Genomic DNA, 25,592 nt, shown 5'->3' with positions numbered 1-25,592 from the left:
TATAGTTCCTTCTGCGAGCTATGTAAATGAAAATATACCAATCAAAACAAAAGGATGCCCATCAGTTCCACTATAGAATTGTTCCAGTACTAATATAAAGAATATATAAATAAAGTAGTTATACTTGAGCAAAACAGATAGGAAAAGCATTAAATAAGTTGTTCCAAACCATCTGATAATACAATAGAATTCAACCATCTCACAAGCAGAAGTTTTATAGAAAAAAATACTGCAACATAATCAACCACACACAAATCTCACAAACCAGCGTCATTTGCCACATTTAAACCTACAACACATAAATTCTGAATGTCAGAGAGTCATATTCCCTAGAGAACATAACCATAACCACATCACCATCCTCAAATCCAGACTCTGCCACAAACTCCTTCCACCCAGTTGTTAGGTTGATGCAACCATCAAAGTCGATGTGGTAGGCAACTTCCATCAACTGATACCCATTTTTGTCTGAAGTCTCCATCTTCAGAACACCAGAACTAGGAGCAACAATCCTGATCCTGGGTGACATTTTCTGTAAATGGGCATGGGAGTACAAAACAAAAGTGAACATCTGACATAACTGAATTTTTACACAGATATATAAACAGTTTGCATAACAAACTGTAAAGAAAAAATCTGGACCAGAACAATAAAACATAACTGACTAGTCATGTGAACTAACTAAACTGAAGAAATATAAATATCAACACACATACAGTAAAAACAGCTGACAAAAAACAGATCAAGGATTATACAAAAATGGATAAAAGTTGTTTAGTAATGAACAAATAGAAACAGAAATCCCCACTGTTAAATCCTGATAAAACCAAATAAAAAATATAGACAAACTATTCATAACAATAAACTACAGATCCAGTCCATGGGATTCAAAAAGAGGCCTACAAAAAAGTAGAAAACAAAATGAATAGCAACACATACCCATGATTCCTTCAAGTCACCAACCATCAGGCGACAAACATATGGCACACGAAACCCATGGTTGCAGTACAACAGACAAGAAAGTTGCCCACGGCGCTGAGTCTGGGTGATCTCCAAACCAAATTTGTACACACAGCCGTCAGTTATGCGTGCCATCTTTGCCAGGCGTCCGCATGAACAATCCTCCATGGAACACACAGGAACAGGGAAGAAAACAATGAAGAGAAGAGGGAGGAACCTAGATCTAATTCTGTAAGAAGGAAGAAAAAGGACGGGGAGACTGAGCCACACACCACACATAGATGGATAGAATTTATAGCCAGGGAGACTCGCAGATTATAAAAATAATAAATAGGCAGGTGGGCTGCCAGCTGGTAGGAAATAGTTATTATACAAGCCATGCAACATTTGACCACAAATCAGTTCAACTTTTGACAAACAAGCAGTTCAAAAGTGCACATGTCAAAACATATGCAGATAAAACAACACATTCAGAGATAAAATAGTTCAATTCATTTAGTCATTCAAACATCTGCTCCCTCACATAAAAAATCTTAAAAACATAATCTTCACTACTTCAGTCATAACGATCAAAGAAACGACGCCATTTGGCCCTGGTGGATGGATGTGGAGCCGTGGCTGCTCTCGCCCTAGCCCAACTGATGATCTGAATATGGTTCCTTCCCCTGCCCTCTGGGAAAAGAAGCTCCAATTCATTGGAGTTGCAAGTATCCATCACCTCGCGCGCAAGGCGTCTGTTGAACTCTGCCTCTAGTTCCTCCTCGGCAGCACGTCGTGCCATCTGCCTGCGCCTCCTCCTCCTCCTCTTCTCTGCTACTACAGCCCTCACATCGACGGCATCCGCCTCCTCCTCTGTGACCTCTCCCAACTTAGGATCCATCTCACTATTCTTTGCTTGTAGCTGGTAGAAATGAAAGTGACAGAGGGCTCGGGCTTTATAATCAAAGTGCAGAAGTATCGGTAGGCAGCCAGTTCCGATGTCAACGCACAGTAAGACAACTTTGACACGCAACAGTCCAACTACACATACGGCAGCAATTCAAACAAACACTGAAAACATGCAACTTAATTACACAGTTTAACCAAATTACAAGAAAAATCAGAGCCTACAATCAGCCGCCATACACCACCTCCACCAACATGGGAATCCAGGGTAGAAACAACTCAAAAGAAGCAAAATTGACAACGCAAATCTTTTCATACAATCCTCATATCTCTCCCTGCAACACCAATTCGAAAGTAAAACAACAGAAAAAGAAGAACACATTTACATGGCGGATGTGGAAAACGACCAAGAACACCAAAACTTGTAATCAGAAATTAAAAATGAAATTAATATCCAAAATCTCTAACATACCGATAATTCTCACATCCAAAACAACAAACAACACGTAAATTAAGGCCTATGAACACCACCGTAAACACCAACGCCCAGAACACGTCCACCGCCAAATACCCACGCCGTCACGTCCGGTGACTACAGATTGCAAAACATGATCAGGTGAGCGCGCGCACGTGCGGAGCCCCTTACATGTTTCCTCTAGCAACGAATAGCCTGCAGCATCGCGTCGGAGAACGCCCGAAAGCTCCACGTTGCATCCTCTGTTTTCGCCCGTCGTACACACGGGAAGATCAGGTCAAGAGGAAAACTACGTCAGTCCAACCTGCAAACCACGTCAGTTCAAGAAGGGTAACAGAATAATATTCTGTTATGCGTAACAGGATAGCCCAGATATATATATATATATATATATATATATATATGTTATTTTGAACAAAAGCAAAGAAAAGATTGGTGCCCCCTTTATTTAGGTATGATTTACAAAATGCCATGATCTCGAATTCAAATAATTGAATGGACTTCATGTTGAATTCGAACTTTTGAAACCACCTTAAGTTGAATTCAAATGTATGCTAGTTCCTACCTAGCTATTTAGAATGTTCATTATGTAACTTTTGTATGTATAATGTGCTTTTCACACACAACATAAACTATACTCATGTTTATAATCGAATTGCTAAAGCGATGCATTGTCTGGACTTCAAAATACTAAATCCATGGATCAATTATGTCGAATAATAACATAGACATGCTCAAATTCCATTGAACATGGATGTCTAATGGATCAATGACCGTTCCTTAGTAGAATTGCAAATATCATGATCCCATCCTAATATTTGGATACAATTTATATTTTTAATCAATGTGTACATCAGTCTTTTACGTGTAGATTCACTCTCCATTGGCCCCTCCTCACACACGCGCTAACTTTGTCTCACACACATAAGTGCACATGGTGTATATCCATCAGGGTTCTCTCACACAGGCTCACACGCTCTCCCTAGGTGTCTTTCTCGCACACATGCTCTCAATATCACCATCCCTCTCTCTCGCAAACATTTACGACTGTTTACACTAAACTTTGTCACAAGCACTCTTCCTCTCACATGCATACGCACACACGATCCCCACTGACCCTTTCTCTATAGATAAGCTTGCCTGCATGTATCCCGCACACACATTATCTTTAGACCTATCTTGCATGAATATGATTCTAGCAGAGCATTCTGTAGGATGCACCTTAGAGTTAGGTTGGATATGGTGGCACGGAATGATTAGTATTGTGGTTAATCCTATTCCTCCAATGACATCTACCGAATCACGTACTGATGAGGGTTTTTCTTTGGCGCACTTGAGCAATTCAAATGTTGGGCTTAGTTTTTCTTCTGAACACACAAATGAGCCTCCTCTGACTTAGGTTTGGCCCAAGCGCTATCTACTATTAATGGGCCAAATACTGCCCATGATCTCTGCTCCAAGGCCCACGCCCCTCTGCTGACTACTGAAGTTCGTCGCAGCACTAGACCAACTAGGTATGATGGATTCAGAGTCCCCTCCCTCTGCGAGACGCGCAACACTATATCTAAGGTCAAGCCCAGGATAACCCCTCTTCAGCTCAGAGTTCCTCGTCTGGAGGGAGTGAGATTCCGCCTCCAACCCCAATTCCCACCCTGCAGGACATTGGCGTTCATCGCTATGCCATCCCCCCACAAGAGCTGTCTAAAGCTCTATTGCTCTCTGAAGACATGGAAGTCACCCAGCCTGAAGATGCATCTGCACCAGTGGCTCATGACGGTGAGAGCTCTGCTTCCTTGGCTTGAAGTTCTTCAGCTCCATGACCCTTTTTGCGTAATAGGAACGTTTTGTGTTGGAACATTCGCGGGCTTAATTCAGATAAAAAACTTTTAGCTCTCTCGAATGCGATTTCTACCAGTGGTTGCTCCATAGTTTGTCTTCCGGAAACGAAAAAACCGTTTATTGATCTTTCTTTTATTAAGACGTGTTGTCCTAAATGATTTGATAAGTTTGCTTTTGTCCCATCTCGAGGAGCCTCCGGTGGAATTCTTACTATTTGGAACAACTCTATTTTTTCTGGCGATGTAATCCTTTCTGAGGAGTTTGTGTTAGCTGTCTGTTTTACAAGCACCCTCTCAGCCCAATCATGGACTCTATATAACATATATGGCCCTTGTACTAGCCCTGAACGTGATAGCTACACCTCTTGGATTTACGATTTGAATATACAACCAACTAAAGATTGCCTCCTCCTTAGGGATTTCAATTATATTCGTGGCCCTAAAAATCGGAACAAGCCTAGAGGAGATCTAAATGACATGGCCACCTTCAATGATATCATCAGAAAACAAAATTTGATTGAACTGCCACTCAAAGGTAGGGCATACACTTGGATTAACATGCAGCAGGACCCCCTCCTCGAGCCACTTGACTGGTTTCTCACCTCTCTCAACTAGACTCACACATGCCCCAATACCCTCGTTAAACCCTTATGCAAAAATGTCTATGATCATACCCCCGTGTGGTTAGCATTGAAACAAAAATACCTCAGACAAAGCTCTTTCATTTCGAGTCCTAGTGGCATCTCAACCCGGGTTTCATGGGTCTAGTAAGGACCACTAGGAACAGACCCACTCGAGCCACCAACGCTGCCACAATCCTATGCAAAAAATGCAAGGCCTTGTGTCAAGCCCTAAAAGCCTGGAGTAAAAACATATCTCGACTAACCATTGCCATTGAGAACTCTAACCAAGCATTGGCACACATTGATGAACTTGAAAACCACAGGCAGTTGACAACCCAGAGAACAACTTCTGAAAGATCTTGAAGAAGCATCTGTTGAGACTTCTAGACTATCAAAAACAATATTGGAAAAAACCTTGTGCGATCCAATGGGTTAAGATTGGAGACGAGAACACCAAATTTTTTCAGGCCGTGGCTATGGAAAGATATCACAAAAATAACATCACCAACCTTCAGACCACCGATGGACTTCTTGTGGATGATCACACGGGCAAAGAAGCCCTCCTCTTCCAGGCTTACACAGAAAGGTTGGGTACTTCCACTCCCACCAATATGAAGTTTGACCTACCCAACTTGATATGCTCTAATGTGAACCTCGATCATCTTACCATGCCCTTCACCATCGAGGAAATTGACAAGGTTATTCTTGAGATGCCTGTGGACCGAGCTCCTGGACCGGACGGATTTAGTGCGCTCTTCCTCAAAGCATGATGGCCCCTCATCAAATCGGATTTCTACACGTTGTGTGAACAATGTTATGAAGTTACACGTAACCTACAAAGCATCAATGATGGCCTTATCACCCTCATACCAAAGAATAGATCTCCAGCAACTGTTAATGACTACCAACCAATCACTCTGCTTAACTGTTGCCTCAAGCTCATCACCAAACTCCTTGCCAATAGGTTGCAACAAGTGATTCTGAAGATCGTTCACCGAAACCAATATGGCTTCATCAAGGGTAGATCAATCCAAGACAGCTGGGCTTGGTCATTTCAGTACATCCACCAGTGTCAAGCCTCTAAACGACAAATTGTCCTCCTAAAGCTAGACTTTGCCAAAGCCTTCGACACCATAGAACATGAGCCAATGATCAAAATTATGAAACACATGGGATTTAATGACAAATGGCTTTCTTGGATCAAATGCGTCTTCTCCTCGGGGTGGTCATCAATACTCTTAAATGGTGTCCCTTGACGACAATTTCATCGCCGTCATGGTTTCCGACATGGGGACCCCCTCTCCCCGTTAATCTTTGTGCTCGCGGCTGATTTGTTGCAGTCTGCTATAAATGAGTCGTATCAGAATGGTTTGATTCAGCTGCCCTTCCCTAGCAACAGTGACATGGACTATCCAATCATCCAATAGGCGGACGACACGATCCTTCTCATGCCAGCATGTACACGACAAGCTACGGTCATCAAAGGGATTCTTGTGGACTATGATGAATCGCTTGGACTAAAGATAAATTTCCAAAATCAACACTTATACCCATAAATGTGGATGAGGAGCTCATGGCTAGGGATGGCAATGGGTCGGGTTTGGGGCGGGTGGAGTTGGTCCAAATCCAACCCATGACCCATCTTCCCGCCCTCTGCCCATCCACCAAAGTATCCATGGGCACAACTTGTGCCCATGCCCAAATCCACTGGATACCCAGATACCCATGGAGCTCCACGGGCATAGAAAAATCAGCATGAAGACTTCCCAGAGAACAAATCAAAACAAAAGTTGCATAAATGAAGTACATAGCATACTTAAATTCAAATGCACTACCAACATTATGTGCACTAGTAATTGGAGACCCATCCGACTATCCACATGAGCACACTTGGCTCCAAATTAGTCTTCAGCAATGATGGAGTCATTTTCATCCTGACATATGGTCCCATGTGTCATAAGGGTATCCACTGGATATCCATGGAGCAGAAATTGTAACCGTGCCCAACCCGACCGTTCGCGGGTATCCAGATCCATGGATCCATGGGTGGAAATGCGCTCCATACCCTTGCCCAACCGGGTCGGGCATCCACGGATATCCAGATCCATGGATAAAATTGCCATCCTACTCACGGCTAGCATGGCAGCTATCTTTGAATGCTCGGTTGGCACACTCCCATTCACATACCTTGGCCTCCCCCTCGGCACCTCCCGCCCTGCAATTCAAGACCTCATGGCCCTTGTTAGCTCTGTGGAATGTAACCTAACCTCCACACTGTATCTGATGTCCTACGCTAGTAAGCTTACCTTGCTGAACTAGACTATCACATCGTTACTGATCTATGCAATGTGCACCCCCAAACTACCGCCCAAGCTCATTGAAATACTGGACAAAATCAGACGACGATGCCTATGGATTAAGAAAACAGATCAAGGAGAGAAGTGCAACTCGTTGGCTACCTGGACATGGGTTTGTAAGCCCAAAAACAAAGGAGGGCTCAGGGTTTTAAACCTACGCATCCAATATGAAGCCCTACTTATGAAGTTTCTTCACAAATTCTACAATAAGCTAGACGTGCCTTGGGTGCAACTCACTTGGGATACGTATTATAATGACAAAATCCCCCATGCTGCTGATCCAATAGGTCATTCTGGTGGAGGGACTTTCTCAAACTCATGCCCATGTTTAGAGGGGTCTCAAGGGTTAACATAGTTTGTGGCACCATCGCGCTTTTTTGGAAAGATATGTGGTCCCATGAGACCCTCATGCACTCACACCCTCGAACGTTTTCCTTCACCACCCTTCAAGATGCCTCTGTCAAAGATTTCTTACACGTCACGTCAATTGGACAAGACTTTCATCTCCCACTCTCACCACAGGCACATGCAGAGATATGTGACCTCCAGGCTGTGAACACACAATTTCAACCTACGATGACGACCTCATATGTGTGGCACTATGTTTGGGGTAAAGCGACCTTAAAGTCCACGGACTACTACAAATTCTTCTTCCTGGACGTCCAATCGCACCCAACCTTCTCCTGGATATGGAAATGCAAATGTACCATGAAAATTATGGTCTTTGGGTGGTCCTTTTTAATGGCAGGCTTAACACACGCAACATGCTTAAATGGAGACACTACAACATTAGAGATGATCATAATTGCCTCTTGTGTGGGCTCTGTCGGTTCTATATCCGGCATATCTCGTAGTAGGGGTCCAAAGCTAGGCGTGTTGGAGCGATGGTAACATGGACACAGGATTTTACCCAGGCTCTGACTCTCTTGAAGAGATAATACCCTATGTCCTACTTTTGAATGTATTGGTATAAGGATAGTACATAGTACAGGTATCTACCACGAGATTGTAGTAATGACTATGAGATGATCTATTAACTAGCCTGGCCTCGGTTTATATAACACACAAGAGGCCTAGGGTTTAGAGGAGTCCTTGTCTTGGGCGCCATGTCTTGTGGAATCCTCCTTGTATGCGGCATGGGTGGCCTGAAGTGGCCCACAAGTGAACCGCCATGGGGGTCCTCGACCCGATCTAGCTGGTCGGGAGATGACGTGGTGAGTACCCCCTAGTCCAGGACATCGTCAGTAGCCCCCTAAACCTGTCTTCAAGTTGGGGACGCTCCTTGATTCTTCTGAACTGTTCTTCATTTTCGGTCATTGGTCTTGAAAACTGGTTCAACAAATTTTTCATCTTAGGTCATCGGTCTTAAAAACTGGTTCAACAAATTTTCTCATCTTCGATCTTGAGGATTGCTGAAATGAATCTGAATAGTCTACACATCGGGTATCCAAGGAGCCCCTTTAAGTTTTCGGCCTTTAGCAATGCCTTGTTATTTTTTACGGCACACCTTGGGTTTGAAGTTGTTCCGGTGCGGCAGTGTCCTCTTGCGTCCGAGCTCCAACGTCGGGCTGCATCTGAGATATCTTTTGCAGCCGACCACCAACGTCGGACCGCTTCCAAGCTCCAATGCTAGAATGTATCCGAGCTCCAATGCCGGACTGTATCCGAAGTATCATAGATTACCTTAGTATTGAAAAATTTAAAAGGGTAGAACCAAGCTTAATACCGGAGATGCCCTCTATGGAGCTAGCCACTTGCAACCGAGCTTTATGCCGGACTGCTTCTGAGGTATCTTTTGCAGTCGAGCACCAATGCCGAACTGTATCCGGGCTCCAACGCCGGACTGTATCCGAGGTGCTGCACCACCTCGGCCATGGGCTGATTTATATGAATTTAATTCCGATTTGTGAATGTATTCTCTGCCAAGATGTATAGTCAGTACCCCGCAAGGTACATGTTGGCCTAATATCTGGGATGCACCTGAAGGATAAAATCAAACCACTGATCCCAGTAGGCCCTGAGACTCAGGTTGATTCGTGAAATCGGCCTGAGGAACAATTCCCAGCTCAACAACATACTTAGGAATAGAAGCGCGGTGTAATATATTAGAGGAAATAGTGATTGGCGAATGGGCCCTTGAGACAGGGTTTTGAGAAGTCGCTGTAATATATTAGCTTGATGCCGGATAAGTCCCAGATGCTACCTACTGTTGTCCGAAGACGCCTTTCCACATAGTTCGGTCAAGCCGAACACTAAGCACTTTGAATTTTCTGTATTGAATAGGCAATGCAGTAGCCCCCGAGACACTGGTCGGGCGGCAACACCAGATCAGGGGATCAATGTGCCCCTTTAATATTAGTAAATGATAAGCTCGAAGCCCAGTAGACCCCGAGCCTTAATGTGGGCATAGATGGCCGAATTAAGGATCGATATCCAGAGTAAAATCACAAATTATATGTAATGATTCTATGTATCCACGTACTCTACATTATTATTGCTCGGATCCACATTGTACAAAACTTTGTTGACCGACCATCGGCTTCAACCTCCTCAGCCAGTAGTCGGGAGTGTTTTTCGCACTTTATAAAGCCTTTATGAGGGCAAAGAATTATGACAAACAAGGTAACCCAGCCATACGGTTTTACAAACAAAGGCATGCAGACAGAATGTTATGTTACTATGTAATGTAAGAAACATCTTCCAAAGAAAATAGTCCCGCTAGCGGATCCTTTCTTAGGGATGTCATGCCGACCATGATCATGAAACCTCACCTCCGATCAATGAGTGAGAAAAATATTGAGGATTTAGTTTGGGAAAAGTTCCTGAACTATGTGGTCTTTAGTGAACCTAAATTTTCACTTCCGTCGTTGCCGACCAATTATATCCTTTAAGGTCGCTAGCTTTTGGCTTGACCCAGTCTGAGGTACTAACTTAGATGACCCGATAGTAACAATCACAGAGATGCTCTCTTTACTGCCTAGCCGAACAGTCAAGAAAGTAGGGGTAAGCACAGGAGCCAGGCAACCCTTAAGTCAAATTGATTCATATTTATGGCTTTATAACGATAATTACGGAAAGCAGTGCTTGTATACTGAATACAAACACTAATGATATATGTTTATTTTGACTCTGTTGTGACTGTTTATACTTTGAAAGTGGCCCATCATCGGCTTCTACCCCTTTGTAGATACTACAGAGGGTGTTTCCGCAGTAACAAGACAACCCATAGCCATCGTCTCGATGCCCGGAGGCGGTTGTGTTAGCGGAAACAAGGCAATCAGATATGCGGGCTTTATAACTTTCACTTAGTCGTAGGTGCTTTAAACTGGGAAAGCTAGCTACGAACCCCGTTTAGTGTTCTACACCGACCGAAGTCTAGCCATTAACACTTCGGCCAATGTTAAGAAAGGCCCATTTTTTAACACGGGGTAATCGATATCGATCTATAGTTTTACACCATCATCGGATTGCTGACCAATTTACACCCATTGTGGCAGCAGTTTACGCCCATTGTGACAGCAGTTTACGCCCATTGTGACAGTAGTTTTCGGCTTTCTCCACTTAGGTGCTTAACCATTCAACCTAGAAGCACAATCAAAGTAGTTCTCCCTTTGCACACCTAGCTGAACAAAGGAAAACATAGGAGGCAAGCACAGGAGCCGGACAACCCAACTATTGACCGAAGACACAATTCCAAACCGATGCATATATAGCAATATCCGAGAGTGTTTTTGCTGAATCTCTAAAGATGTCCGGCGTTTCACTGCGAGACTTATGCTGGAAACACACAAATAGTTTAAAAGTGCCATAGGCTTGGAAAACCAAAAACTTGAGTGAAAACTTTACACCCGAACTAAATCAAGTCATTTGGTGCCAATCCGAAAATTGGTCTTGTTTTTGCGCTTCCATCGTGCATTAATATGACACAACCGATCTCAAGACTTCAAGCGGAGCAGCCTACGACTGCAATCTCCTATCCTGAAGCCGGAGTACTGCTCGTTGGGCTAGTTTAGCAAACTAAACTCGAGCTGCATTAGAGAGAAAACAGGCTATCCGGCTATTGACCACACACTCGAGTCGAGAAAGGAGTGGTAGAAAAAGACTTTGCAATTACTAGGAAGAAAACAATTATTATAGAATGGCCAATACAAATTTAAGAGCCCCCAGTTAACTTGGGTAAAAGGAAGTGTTTTTAACAATTAATTTTTTATAACAAACTATGTTTTTTGCTTAACATAAATATAAAGTTTGGTCGAACTGAACGAGAATTAAAAAAACTAAGCATGGAAGTGACTTAGCTGGTTAATGAGCTCGGTGTCGACGCGCAGCCGGAGGTTACGGCGTGATGAAGTCCCAGCCCCCCCCCCCCCAAGCCGGTCCCGAGGTGGTGGAGCAAAGAGCTCAGCATTCTGAAGTGGTGACATAGCACAACCAACGTGGTGAGGTGGAACCCCCAGTCCGACCGACGCAATGCTGCAGGTCGGTAGTATGACGCCGAAGTCCCCAGCATGGTTTAATGAAGTGATGACAAAGCCACCGGTCCAGCCGAGGTGGCGTGGTACGTCGGTACGCCGAGGTGACAGCGCTGCCCAACCCGAATCATTTAACTGTGCACAGAAAATAGTGCAAGTCAAAGATAATAGTAATAATAATGAATTAAAAAATTGTTGCATAATTAATAATTTATGCAAAGCGAGTAATAAAAGAAATATGGCCCGTGTGTCGTACACTCGATGAGGTAGAGCTCTCTCAGTGATGCCGAAATCCCCGAGGCAACCGAAGATGTTGGTAAGGCAATTCGACCAACATGTTGGTAAGGCAATTCGACCATCACGCGAGCCGATTTATGCCGATTGGAACGATGATGTTGGCTTGCCGAAGTGACCGTGTGATGCAGTCGAAGTCGATTACCTACACATGTAAAATACTGCAGTCCCAAAAATAATAATATAAATATATCAAAAATCCTTGCATGATTAGTTTACGCAAATTAATTTTTATGGAGATGTGGCCTGGCGTCGAAGCCAATGTCGATGCAGGGCGTCGGCGGGGCAAAGCTTGAATTCGCAGGGCGGTCCTAGCTCCCGATGTGGCTTTCGTCGAATTGTGGACGAGAAAATGACCGAACCATCACCCAACCATCGTTAATACGGCCAGCATTTGATAGTCCTATGTACAGAGGATGGAACAAATCAGAGTAATATTCCTCAGGAAAAATAAGCCCATGCAAGCAAAAAAAATAGTAGGAATAATAGCACCTGGTTTATTTGTTGTAGCAATCCAAAGAGACACATGTGGGAATTCATGGATTTGCATCTAGCAATAGTACTAGTGCCAGCGCTAGCTTGATGTTGTGTGCGTGTGCTCAGCCGGGATGCGGCGAAGTGAAGCCCCCGGTCCAACTAACATGACGAAGCTGGTCAGCTGGTGATGTCAAAGTCTCGGGGGTCGGTTTATGAAGAGATGGCGAAGCTCCCAGTCCAGCCGAGGTAATGGAGCTGGTCGGTAAGGTGACGTTGCAGCCGTCGTGCCAGCCGAGGTGTTGAAGCGGTTCGGCGTGGTAGACATCGGTTTGAAGAAGCTATGGCTCAGCCATGTCGATGTTGGTCATAACTTTTGACGTGGTCAATGCGGGAGTGATGAAGTGACCGAGCAGCGATGTCGACGCGCTTGACCCGTGCAATCTGTGGGGCGACGGTGTTGGTGATGATTTAGCGTTCGTGATGTCGAACTCTCCTTCAGCTTGCCGAGCTGGTCATCCGATAAGGTTAGGCTCAGCTCAATGAAGCGACGATCTATGTAGCGCAGGTCGGCAGACATGGAGCAAGGGCTGGTTTGACACCGGCACGACGGTGAACGTTGCCTCCGAAAAGGAGCAAAATTTGTGAGCATGTGTTCGGAAACAGAACACAATACCCTAGAAACAGATTCTTCCAAAAAGGTTGTCCAATATCCCTTTCATGAAAAAAGATGAACTCAGGTCGGATTCGTATTCGCGCAGAAAACAGATTCGAAAAGTGATACACTAATCGGCGGTTCCCGGAGATTGAACAGTTAGATCGAGCTGAAATTTTGAGACGTGGTAGATATGGAAATTCCACAGACGATGAACGGTTGGATCTTCCAAATAACCTCTGAGCTAGGCTCTGGAGACCACGCCCTAAACTCGTCCAGATTCCCATCCAGACTCGATAGGACTCCGGTATATCATAGATCGCCACAGATTCCTCCATCAGACGGCGAAGAAATTTTACAGGGTTGTTGTATACTCAATTCCGCACAATTCAACCAAAGGGTTCGTGAAATCAACTCTCGAGGAGATGGTGACAGCAAAAACAAGTCTGCTGTACAGAACAAACTGTGCGATCGCATGAGGGCACTGTTGACGACTTTTCCATGGTCTCGGTTGAGATTTGAGCTGATGATGATGAAATTATCCGTCTGATCTTGATGATCTGTCATGGAGCGCGGTCTTTGGTCCAGCCGAGGTCGCCAGTCGAGCCGGCGACAAAGATGCCGACATCGAGCATAAAGCCCGGCTCCAATGCGTAGATCACGCCGGAGACTATCCAAATTCCCATCGCACCATGGCGACTGCCAGCAGGCTCTCAATGAAAGAACCAATGTTGGTTCTATATCCGGCATATCTCGTAGTAGGGGTCCTAAGCTAGGCGTCTTGGAGCGATGGTAACATGGACACAGGATTTTACCCAGGTTTGGGCTCTCCTGAAGAAATAATACCCTACGTCCTGCTTTTCATTGTGTTGGTAAAAGGATAGTACATAGTATAGGTATCTACCACGAGATTGTAGTAATCAATATGAGATGATCTATTGACTAGCCTGGCCTCTGTTTATATAACACACTAGAGGCCTAGGGTTTATAGGAGTCGTTGTCTTGGGTCCCAAGTCTTGTGTAATCCTCCTTGTATGCCGCATGTGCTGCCCGAAGTGGCCCATAAGTGAACTGCCATGGGGGTCCTCGGCCCGATCTAGCTGGTCGGGAGATGACGTGGTGAGTACCCCCTAGTCTAGGACACTGTTAGGCTCAACGTTGAAGAAACGAGTGATCACATGATATTTACATGTTCTTCTAGCCATCAATGCTGGGCGCGCCTTGACCTTAACTGGGAGCTGTTCTCTGACCGATTCCATGTAGTCCAAGAAAGAAGGGACAACCAGGCCACAACGATGCTGATGGAAAAAATCCTTGTAGCTGCTTGAAGTGTTTGGAAAGAAAGAAATAACAATCACTTTAGAGATGTGGAGCCAACTACCCAGTCATGGCTTCATAGATTTATTAAGGACATTGATCTTCTTTAGCACAGAGTAAGAGAGGCACATAAGCCTCTAGTGCTGGGTTTTGTAAACTCCCTTAGCCAGCCTTATTTCATTGCTTAGTTCTTCTCCCCCTGCCCCAAAGGGTAGCCTCTCATCCTTTGTAACAATGTAACCTATACAACTTAGCATGTTCTTTTAATATATTTACACAGTAGGAGCCTTTCCTATTGTTCATGGTCAAAAAAAGTTAGGTTGGATGAATGTTAATATCAGAGACAAGGGGTTACCTTAGTTCGGGGACCTAGCTAGGGTTACAAATCCTAGCCGGCTTTGTTAATGGACATTGAGTCCTTCATGACTCTGATATCTTTGTCTTGTACGACTAGTCCTCCATGGGTCTCCCCGAAATGTGTCACAGACTAACCAATGTGGCACATGACAGAACCAAACCCAAGGGCCTCACCTTGGCCCACCAGACCTCACACGGCGACACACCCTCTACCCCTAGGTGTCGTTATCTTCTCACACCCACACATACCAACACAGAAAACACACGAACTATTTCTCCTCATGCCTCTATCCCCTCCCCCTTGCATGGACACACTCAAGGGCATCTCTCGCCGAGACATCCAATTCATCTCTCTCTATATAGACAACTCTCATTTCTCGTGCTATCTCTCCCTCGCCCCCTCGCCCCACGTCGCCAGCCCATCTATCCATACCTCCCTCGAATACACACATATCCTTTGTAGGCCCTGCCAAATACGTGAACTACACATTCACACATGTTACATCTTATCCCGTGCCCCATTGACCTAAAAAGCCCTCTCTTGACTTTTACTTCGCATACAACATTCCTTTTGAATAAAAACCACACAAAGTGTGGCCAAAACATTATTTTAAAAATTCTACATATATACAATAGTGCAAAGTTATATGGAGTATGAAAGTTAATTTGCATTGCATGGTGCACCCAATGATATTTATTCTGCACTGTGAATTTTTATATTTTTATATTATATTCCCACTGTGCCAAAATATAGTGCGCCAGCGCTTCCCGAGGTTCAACTTTGACCATAAATTTAACCAACGAGACCGACTGCAGCGGGAGAAAAATTATATGATTGTAAACTTTTGAATACGGATTCATTGGTATAACTTCTGCACCCGCCATAGTCGGTCTCGTTGGTTAAATTTATGGTCAAAGTTGAAGCACGGGAACCAAGAACGCACTATATTTTGGAACAGAGGGAGTATATAGAAGTCATAATAAAGAGAAACGAAGAGCATCTCTCTCTCCATCGCACACACCATCTCTACACCCCTTTAACATACACACACAAATTATCTCTAGGTCCTCTAAAAGTACGACCCAAGCACATTCACGCATGTTTCATCTTTCTCTCGTGATATACACAGTGACAATCATTGTATTTGAAGCGAAAGCACGATACGTTCATTGGCCTTCAGAATCCACTCATTACAGTCACAATTTATGTCTTGTGGTTATCATACAGTCACAGGCTCACCGTACAACACTGTATTTGTTGAAGGCATGACTAGTTGACCAGTTAAACGCTCCACATGGCACATCTATTGTTGCATCACATTATCTTACTACCATAGGGCCCACCTATCAGCATGTATAAGAATGAAAAAAATGATAAAAAATTATTGGACGGTGGGTATTCGAAGTCATGACCGCGGGCACAGCGGACAAGGTGGCCTTGTATTGGTATGTTGAGCCGTCTCTTTCAATACACATTGTGGTGATTATACACACATGCACGATGCACAGCACTGCATGCATGAAACACTCACATGTACACATGCAGCCACGCAACAGTCACATGCACACACGCACGCACGCAACCCTCTCACACACGCATGCATGCACACACCACACGACCAACACACAGGCTCACGATCAAGTGCTCAACCTACACGTGCATGCACACACATCAGACCCTGACAGACACATACACAACTAGATGGTTCCCGCGCACGGGTTGGACTCTTGCCGTGCCTATGTAAATTTTTGTTTATCTTACTTTTTTCCTGTACAAACTAACAGGTGGGACCCATAAGGAACGTTGTCAATTTAACTAGTCAACATAGTACCGTGCAGACTATTTGGCCAGTCAACAGAGTGCATCCGATGTTGAACAGTGAGCAAGTGACCGTATAATCACGGAAAAACGTATATAGTGGCTGTAATGAGCGTATTCTGAAGTCCGGTGACCGTATTACGCTTTTCACTTGAAATACACTAACCGCCAATGTATTTATCACTTCTCTCGCTCTCTCCGTGGAGCCGAGTAGGCCAAGGTGCCAGTGCCTAAATTGGCGCACGCCACCCCATTATTGATATACTTGTTTCCTAAGAGCGAACAAGCATTCACGTCTACCATACAAACTGTAGATATGAGTTCCAAATGCTATAAAGACTAATTAAAATATTTGAATCCAATTTATTCCCAATTTCTCTCTGTAGGCCCTCCAAAATTACATCTCTACACGTTCTGGCATGTTACATCTAACAACTATGCAATACAATAGTACTACATTCTAACACAATAAATCATATGTGTTTTTAGTTTTACTAGATCTCATATTGTTACTTAATTATTTAGTTTGCATATTGAAATGTATGGCTAGTACTCACACACACACACACAAAAGGGCCCATTACACATTCAAGCATTTCACATCTTTCTCTCGCTCTCTGTGTCAAACCGACCATGTGGAACTACCCTGCCTACCGCGCGGGGAAAATCCCGCACTCACCTATTTAATTGGGTTTGTATCAATGGATCGTGCGAAACAGCAAAACCATAGAAGTACTACAGTACAAGTAATAGTTCACTGGGCCGCTGTGTCGTGTACTCCTTCGTCCTAAGAGTGGAGTGCTCGCTTTCATAAATATTCTAGTCCCTTTCACCGACATGTGGGACATCAACCAACCGGGTCCACATGCCATACCTAAGTAATAGTGCAGAGCAGCAGGGGGGACGCACCCCGGCCTTGCCAACGTCATAGTAATGAGCAATGAGGCATCAAATCACAAAGCTGCACCTTTCCCGCAATTAAGTTGGATGGGCGAAGCAACCATTGTTTTCACTCTTTGCCGAATCCGCTTCTCCCTCATCCTCTTCATGTTAACCACATGTTGCTTCTGCCTCGCATGGGACGAGGGTCGGCTCGATACATCACTGACATGTGGGACCGCATGTTAGCAAACCGCCAGGCCAACCTCCTCTAAAAATAAGAAACCTCCCCGCCTTCTTCGCCGCAAAATCTCCTCCTTTTTACTAATCTTGATATTTTTTAGATCAATATAATCGAGATTTGTATAGATAGAACCAAGGAGAAAAACCAAGTGGTACGCTTAAGGGCATCTACAGTGTGTTGCCAAACGTGAAAATAGCATTTGGCATTGATGGAAACCATTGTGGATGGTGCTGCCAAAGCCAAAAATGAGGGAACTAAAGCTCCCTAATTGATTGATTGAAAGAATAAAAAATGCAACATCTCTCCTCTTTCTCCCATGTTTGGACGCATGTATAGAGCATAGAGTCTACTCCCTTGTCCCTTCTATCACAAATCGGAAAGCAGTGAGGCGTCAAATCACAAAGTATGGATGAAGCAACCATCATTTCACTCTTCGCTGACTCCGCTTCTCCATCGTCTTCTTTGAGAAACCACCTTTACCGCACTATTGTGCTACTAGTAGTATATTTAGGCCTCCTTTGGTTCAACGGACTTCGTAGATGCAAAGAAGGCGGTTGTCTTGGCATGCAGGTGGGACTTGCGAACGACTTTGCGTGGTCTGCCTCAATGGTGTGCTCCGTCGAACGCACTTCACGAAAGCCACATCGATCGAGATATCATTGATGTCACCACAATGGGGAAGGAACTCAAATTGTTACTACCTCCATTTTTTGTATACAAGGCCAGTATCAAAATTACAGCTTGCAGAAGGCCACTAACCCTAATCTAGGCAAAATTGATGAGGTTTGCCTCGTACTAGCAACCAAGGACATTAATATACCCTTGAATGCATGCAGAAGTGAGAAGATTGGCTGCCATGCGCTGCATTAATCAAGGAATGAGGAGTGATATGGTTAGCTTGTTTTCTGTTGGAGAACGAAAATGCATATTAATTGACACGTCAAATGAGGATTTGTATCGATTAATCCCGTGAAGGAAAACCCTGCCTTGTTTTTTAACACAGTACATAGTAAAATCAAAGTCGCTCACCCTTGCAAACTAGATGTTATCTGTACTCTTACACACACACACACACACACACACACACATATATATATATATATATATCTTCTCTACTATTCTACTCTTATAAAAAAACTGAGTTGGTGATGATGGTGTGCCTGCCATCCTGCAATATTGACTGTCCGATCTATATCTGAAGGATAGAAAGCAAACTATGGCAATTTTCCAGAAAGGTACCGGCACCCCTCTCCACATTCGCAGATAAGGCCTTCCTTCGTTCATCTTTGTCTCCCAAAAGATAAACAACTCGTATAAATGCATCCTGATGTTCCGTGTGCCTCTTGCTAGTCTATATTTCTATATATCTATATACTCCTACATATCTTCTTTCTTATCAAAAACCGAGTTGGTGATGATGGTATGGCTCTCATCCTGCAATAGAAAATGTCCCATCTATATCTGATGGATAGAAAGCAAACTATGGGAATTTTGCAAAAACATACCCGCACCTCTCTCCACATTTGCAGATAAGGCCACCCCTCGTTCATCCTTATCTCACATATCCTCATTGTTGAGCAATTAAAAAAGGAAGCCTCTGGAACAATCTGGCATGGTGGCCGCTGCCGGCGTAGTCCACCCCATGCCTCCGCTTAGTCCGACCACCAATCACCACCACACCCCACTCCTCCTCACCTTCTCTTTCCTATTTCTCAAGATATCATTAGTTTTTTCACATGGGATTACTCCCGCATGGGTCAATCACAATAGGTGTTTTATAAAAAATGCATCTTGATGTTCCGTGCAATGCACGAGCATCTTGCTAGTTACAAGTTCAAAATGAAAAGTAGGTACACTTATGCACGCCTGTCATGGTCGCACCACACCCTCACACAGTGGCTCCTGCACGCCACAAACCCAACCAAGGGAACACACCCTCACTGACACGTGATACCACATGTGATCAAACCAAACTTAGCCATCAAACCGCTGACACCTAATTTTTGTTCATACAGTATGTTTATCCAACCACATGTTGGAGAATATCTGTCTGGCCCGTGCGGTGGTCTGTTTGGGGAGGAAGAAGAGGTGAGGAAGAAGAAGGGTTAGGAGATGTAGGATATTCCACTAGAGAAGGATGCTGCTAACGCGACACTACGATCAGAGAGCCTTTGATGAAACTGTGTGCGATGCAATAATCGCAAATGATGGTGTAAAAAACCGTCAGAAAGGTGCAAAATGTTTGCGATGACGGATGCATCAAACACGGTTCAGATTTTAGTTGTGTGTGCGATGCAGGGCATACGGTTCAGGTCAATTAATTGTTTTCGACGAGGAGGAACAGAAGAAACGGGCAGCCAGATGAAGGTGTCAGATTTCGGGTTCCGCAGACCCTTGAGAGGTTCAAACTCTGGGGTGCATGCAAAGAACTCAACCTCCCCAGAATGCCTACTCGCCAATATCTCGGCCTAGCTCGATGAACAGGAAGGAAACGAGACACATCAGTTTACCCAGGTTCGGGCCACCTTGCGGTGTAAAACCCTACTCCTGCTTTGTGGTTGATTGGCCTCGAGGGGCTGAGGATGAACTAGTACAGTGGTAGAACAACCTCAGGAGGAGGAGTGTTTTTGGGCTCGAGTGAGCTGATGAGTGTGGGGATGGAATGGATCCGATCCGGTCCTAAGGTGGTGGCTAAGTCCTATTTATAGTGGCCTTGGTCCTCTTCCCAAATGAAGGTGGGAAGGTGTAACGCCGTCGATGCTGCTATATCTCCCATGTGTTGAAGCACGACTTAGAGGCATAACCGCATTGAAAGCAATGTCGCAGGTGAGGTAATCTTCACACAACCCATGTAATACATAAGGGAAAGAGATACATAGTTGACTTACAGTCGCCACTACACACAATACATGAATATAAAGCATTACATCAACCAGATACACACAAGGTCCGACTACGGAACCAAAATAAAAGAAGACTACCCCAAATGCTACACAGATCCCTGATCGTCCCAACCGGGCTCCACTACTGATCGACTATAACGAAACAACACAAAGGATATTCATTGAGCTCCTCCTTGAGCTTGGTTGCGTCACCTGCCCGGTAACATCGACACCTGCAAACTGGTTTGGAAGTATCTGTGAGTCACGGGGACTCAGCAATCTCACACCCTCGCGATCAAGACTATTTAAGCTTATGGGTAAGGTAAATGGTATAAGGTGGAGCTGCAGCAAGCGACTAGCATATATGGTGGCTAACATACGCAAATGAGAGCGAGAAGAGAGGGCAAAGCACGTTCGAGAAAACTATGATCAAGAAGTGATCCTAGAACAACCTACGTCAAGCATAACTCCAACACCATGTTCACTTCCCGGACTCCGCCGAGAAGAGACCATCACGGTTAGACACGTGGTTGATGTATTTTAATTAAGTTATACTTCAGGTTTTCTACAACCGGACATTAACAAATTCCCATCTGCCCATAACCGCGGCCACGGCTTTCGAAAGTTCAAATCCCTGCAGGGGTGTCCCAACTTAGCCCATCACTAGCTCTCACGGTCAACGAAGGATATTCCTTCTCCCAAGACAATCCAATCAGACTCGGCATCCCGGTTACAAGACATCCTCGACAATGGTAAACCAAGTCCAGCAAAGCCGCCTGAATGTGCCGACAAATCCCGATAGGAGCTGCACATATCTCATTCTTAGGGCACACTCAGATGAGACTAGCTACGAGTAAAACCAACCCTCAAGTTTCCCCGAGGTGGCCCCGCAGGCAGCTTAGTTCGGACCAACACTTAGAGAAGCACTGGCCCGGGGGGGTTAAAATAAAGATGACCCTTGAGCCGGCCAACTCAAGGGAAAGAAAAGGCTAGGTGGCGAATGGTAAAACCAATGTTGGGCCATGCTGGAGGAGTTTTATTCAAGGCGAACTGTCAAGGGGTTCCCATTATAACCCAACCGTGTAAGGAACGCAAAATCCGGGAACATAACACCGATATGACGGAAACTAGGGCGGCAAAGAGTGGAACAAAACGCCAAGCATAAGGCCGAGCCTTCCACCCTTTACCAAGTATATAGGTGCATTAATTAAATAAGAGATATTGTGATATCCCAACAAAATAACCATGTTCCAAACATGGAACAAGCTCCAATCTTCACCTGCAACCAACAACGCTATAAGAGGGCTGAGCAAAGCGGTAACATAGCCAAACAACGGTTTGCTAGGACAAGGTGGGTTAGAGTCTTGGTTTAACAATATGGGAGGCATGATATATCAAGTGGTAGGTATCGCAGCATAGGCATAGCAAAAGAGCGAGCATCTAGCAAGCAAAGATAGAAGTGATTTCGAGGGTATGGTCATCTTGCCTGAAATCCCGCAAGGAAGAAGGACGAGTCCATGAAGAAGACAAACGGAGGTAGTCGAATGGGTCCTCACAAACGCGACATAATCGGAACCAACCCGAAGAAGCAACACCGGAAAGAAGCACACAACATAGTAAACAACCAACACACGAACATGGTATGATATGCGGGATGCGGTATGTGATGCATATGCATGATTTGGAAAGGAATGATTGAACCTGGCCTCAACTTGGAAAAACAAGAGTGCTTCTGGAAAGGTGAGGTGATTTCGGCCGAAATCGATATAAAGATCACCGGAATCGGATGCACGGATTAGAAATGACAAGCAAAAGAAATATGGCACCGGTCTGCGATAATCAGCAAGTAGCCATCTAAATGCAACAAGATTAATATGCTACAGCACTCAAACATAGCAAAAAAATACATGGCAGGGATCCACTCATGATGCTTGACAAAAGATGAACACTGATCTACGGCTAATTCACTCATTAGTAAGCTCAAACAATCATGGAAAAAGTGCAAATGATTACTGGTTTCAGACTTAGTGAAATAACACAAGTCTGGAATTTATCATCAGGAACCAATCTTTAGGACATGAAAACTACATGCTACAGGAACATAACATGGCAAAGCAAGGCATGACATGAAGATACTCAAAACATATACAAAAGTCCCTTAGTGACCATGAGCCAAAAGGGATCAGAACATACAATTGCAAGCATGTGAACATAGCAAAAACATAAACAGATTCAGACTTAGTGAAAAACTAGAGCATGCAAAATAGATTAACAAGTAGGCATGTTTACGAGCTCGATGCACTCACTACAAAGCATGGCATGACAAACTAAGCATACACCCATAAAGAAGACATGGCAATGAAGCTAGACATGGCAAGAACAACAACATAGCATGCACGAATCAATAGCAACATCCTCGACAAAATTGCTAAATATGTTATCAATCTGCCAGGAACATTTTATAGCAAAAGTAGAGCTCGATTGACTCAAGCTAGGTTGCTCCATAATTCCAAACAAAGACATGGATGGATAGGGAACCACAATATTAACAAAACATCGTTACTGATCATCCTCAAAAGAGGCACAGATCACTAGGAAACAACATGCACATATGGCATAAAAACAATAATAGGACAAGGACCTAGTGAAATTCTAAGTCCCTGAAATCAGCATCATCGAGTAAGCTACTTTGCATGCTTGTGCTAGTCACCACAAAGATCACAAAAATACATGGCATACACCCCTGTAAAGATGGCATGGCATATAACAAAACACATGTAGATCTTAGGATCATAGCATGCACACATGAATCATGGCAAAAATGACAAAAGGTCATTTGCTGAAACAGATCTGACATAATCATCACATAGCCCTCTTCCAACAGCATTTCGGGCATCAAGATGAGCTCAAATGAAAATAATGCAATGAGATGAAATGATGTACTATTTGAGGCGAACATTTCGATATGCTACACGCACGAATCGGAGCTACGGATGTAGAGATACAATGCGATGAAATATGCAAAAATTACTGCAATGAGGGCAAAAGGTCAATCCTAATTCGAAACTGGATCTGGATCGGGCCTGTTACTGTAGCGACGCAGAACTCGAGGTTCAATGGAGGGGATCACCGGAGACGTGGAAGGTGGTGGCGGAGGGCAGTTCCGGCGACGGGTGGCGAGCGGCGTGCGGTGACGGGGCGGAGCCGGCGTGCGGTGGCGGGGCGGAGCCGGCGTGCGCCGGCGGGAGTCGCTGGAGTGGCGGCGCCGGCGGCGACCTTGGACGGCGGCGGGGCAGCGGATCCGCGGCAGGGAGGAGCCGGCCGGCGCGCGGGATCCGGGCGGAGTGTGGATCTCGGGCGGCGGGGCTCCCAGGCGGCGGGGCGCGCGATGGGCCTCGGGGGCCCGGTTCGGGCCGCCCGGGCCAGCGGCGGAGAAGGCAGCGGCGGGACAGGTGGCGGGAGGCCATTGCACGGATGGCGGCGGCGGGTTCGTCCGGCCGGGTTCGGACATGTCCGGCGCGACGCGAGGGAAATTTTTAGGGTTAGGGGGAAGAAGACCCGGGAATGAAATGGAGGGGTCTTTATATAGGTGTAGAGTGAGCTAGGAATGTCCAAATGAGGTGCGGTTTTTGGCCACGCGATCGTGATCGAACGTTCTAGATGATGGAACAAGTTTAGTTGGGTTTTGGGCCACTTTGGAGAGGTGTTGGGCTGCAACACACACGAGGCCTTTACGGTTCCTCGGTTAACCGTTGGAGTATCAAAAGAAGTCCAAATTGAACGAAACTTGACAGGCGGTCTACCGGTAGTAAACCAAGGCCGCATGTCAAGTCTCGGTCCAATCCGAAAATGTTTAACACCCGCACACGAAAAGAGGTAGAAAAGGACACCGGATGACATAGGAGCACCGGATTGCAAAACGGTCAACGGGGAAAATGCTCGGATGCATGAGACGAACATGTATGCAAATGAAATGCACATGATGACTTGATATGACATGCCTGACACGCAAACAATGACAAGGCACCAACAGCGAATAACCATAGGACACTTGGCACATCGGTCTCGGGGCGTTATAGAAGGGATCCCACAACAGCCAAATTCAAAGGGAGACAACTAGTACATGCTATACTGACAAAAGTAGTCTCCGCCTGCAAACGCCTCTGGTCATGACACTGCGGTGGGCTCGGCGATGACCTCCATCCTGGCGCCCAGGCGGTCTTGGTCTTGTAGCACCGGAATGAAAGCCTTTGGTTGATTCCTCGGGAGTCCACGTCTATGCTTGCCTCCTTAGCACCAAAGAGGAAACTGGTACATAGCGCTCGCCTGGCCTTGGTCGTCACGACTCACGTGATATGATCCTCATGAGGTGAGGCTTGCATAGGAATCTCCGCTCCTTGGGAGCCAGCCGGAGGACGCCGCTCCCCATGGAGGTCTTGGTGTCGTCCGCCTTGCGAGGGTCTTGAGTTGTCGATGCTGAAGCTGGGCCATACCAGGCCGTTGGTGAGCCATGTCGTGTGCCGCACGCAGGTAAGTTTGGATACCCCCAGTCCCAGAACACTGACAGTAGCCCCTAGGCCCAAGACGCGCTCGAACTTGGCTTCGAGGTATCGCCAAGAGGCAAGTGCAGAGCACCGCGGGCCCTAACCGCCTGCAGCCTTGGTCGACGCGTGGCGATTGATGGGACGTGGGCATCTCTGCTTCCCCACGCGGCTTTGGCAACGGTTCTAGGCTGACAAAAAGGCTGGTGCTTGGTGCGGAGCCTTCATTGCCTTTCCTTCGTCTTGCTCCAGATCCCTTTCTTCCTTTGCTCCAAGCGCCTCTAGATCCACAGAATCCTTCCCCTGAACCTGCCGCTGATGGCCTCCGACAAGGTGAAATCTTCGGCCCCGGCTACGTGCCCGGCCTCTTGGTTCAAGCCGGCCCTGAGCGCGTCCACCATTACTAAAGAGAAGCCCCTCGCCACCAAGCCCCCGCTGACGGCGGGTGACGCCAATGAGGGGGGAGAGACGGCGCTCTGGGTCGGCTCTGCCAAGCCAGAAGCCTTGGGTGACACCTTTT

The sequence above is a fragment of the Triticum aestivum genome, chromosome 4A (genome assembly GCF_018294505.1).
Source record: "Triticum aestivum cultivar Chinese Spring chromosome 4A, IWGSC CS RefSeq v2.1, whole genome shotgun sequence".
NCBI lineage: Eukaryota > Viridiplantae > Streptophyta > Magnoliopsida > Poales > Poaceae > Triticum > Triticum aestivum.
The sequence above is the reverse complement of the archived record's forward strand: the minus strand, read 5'-3'. Positions refer to the sequence as shown.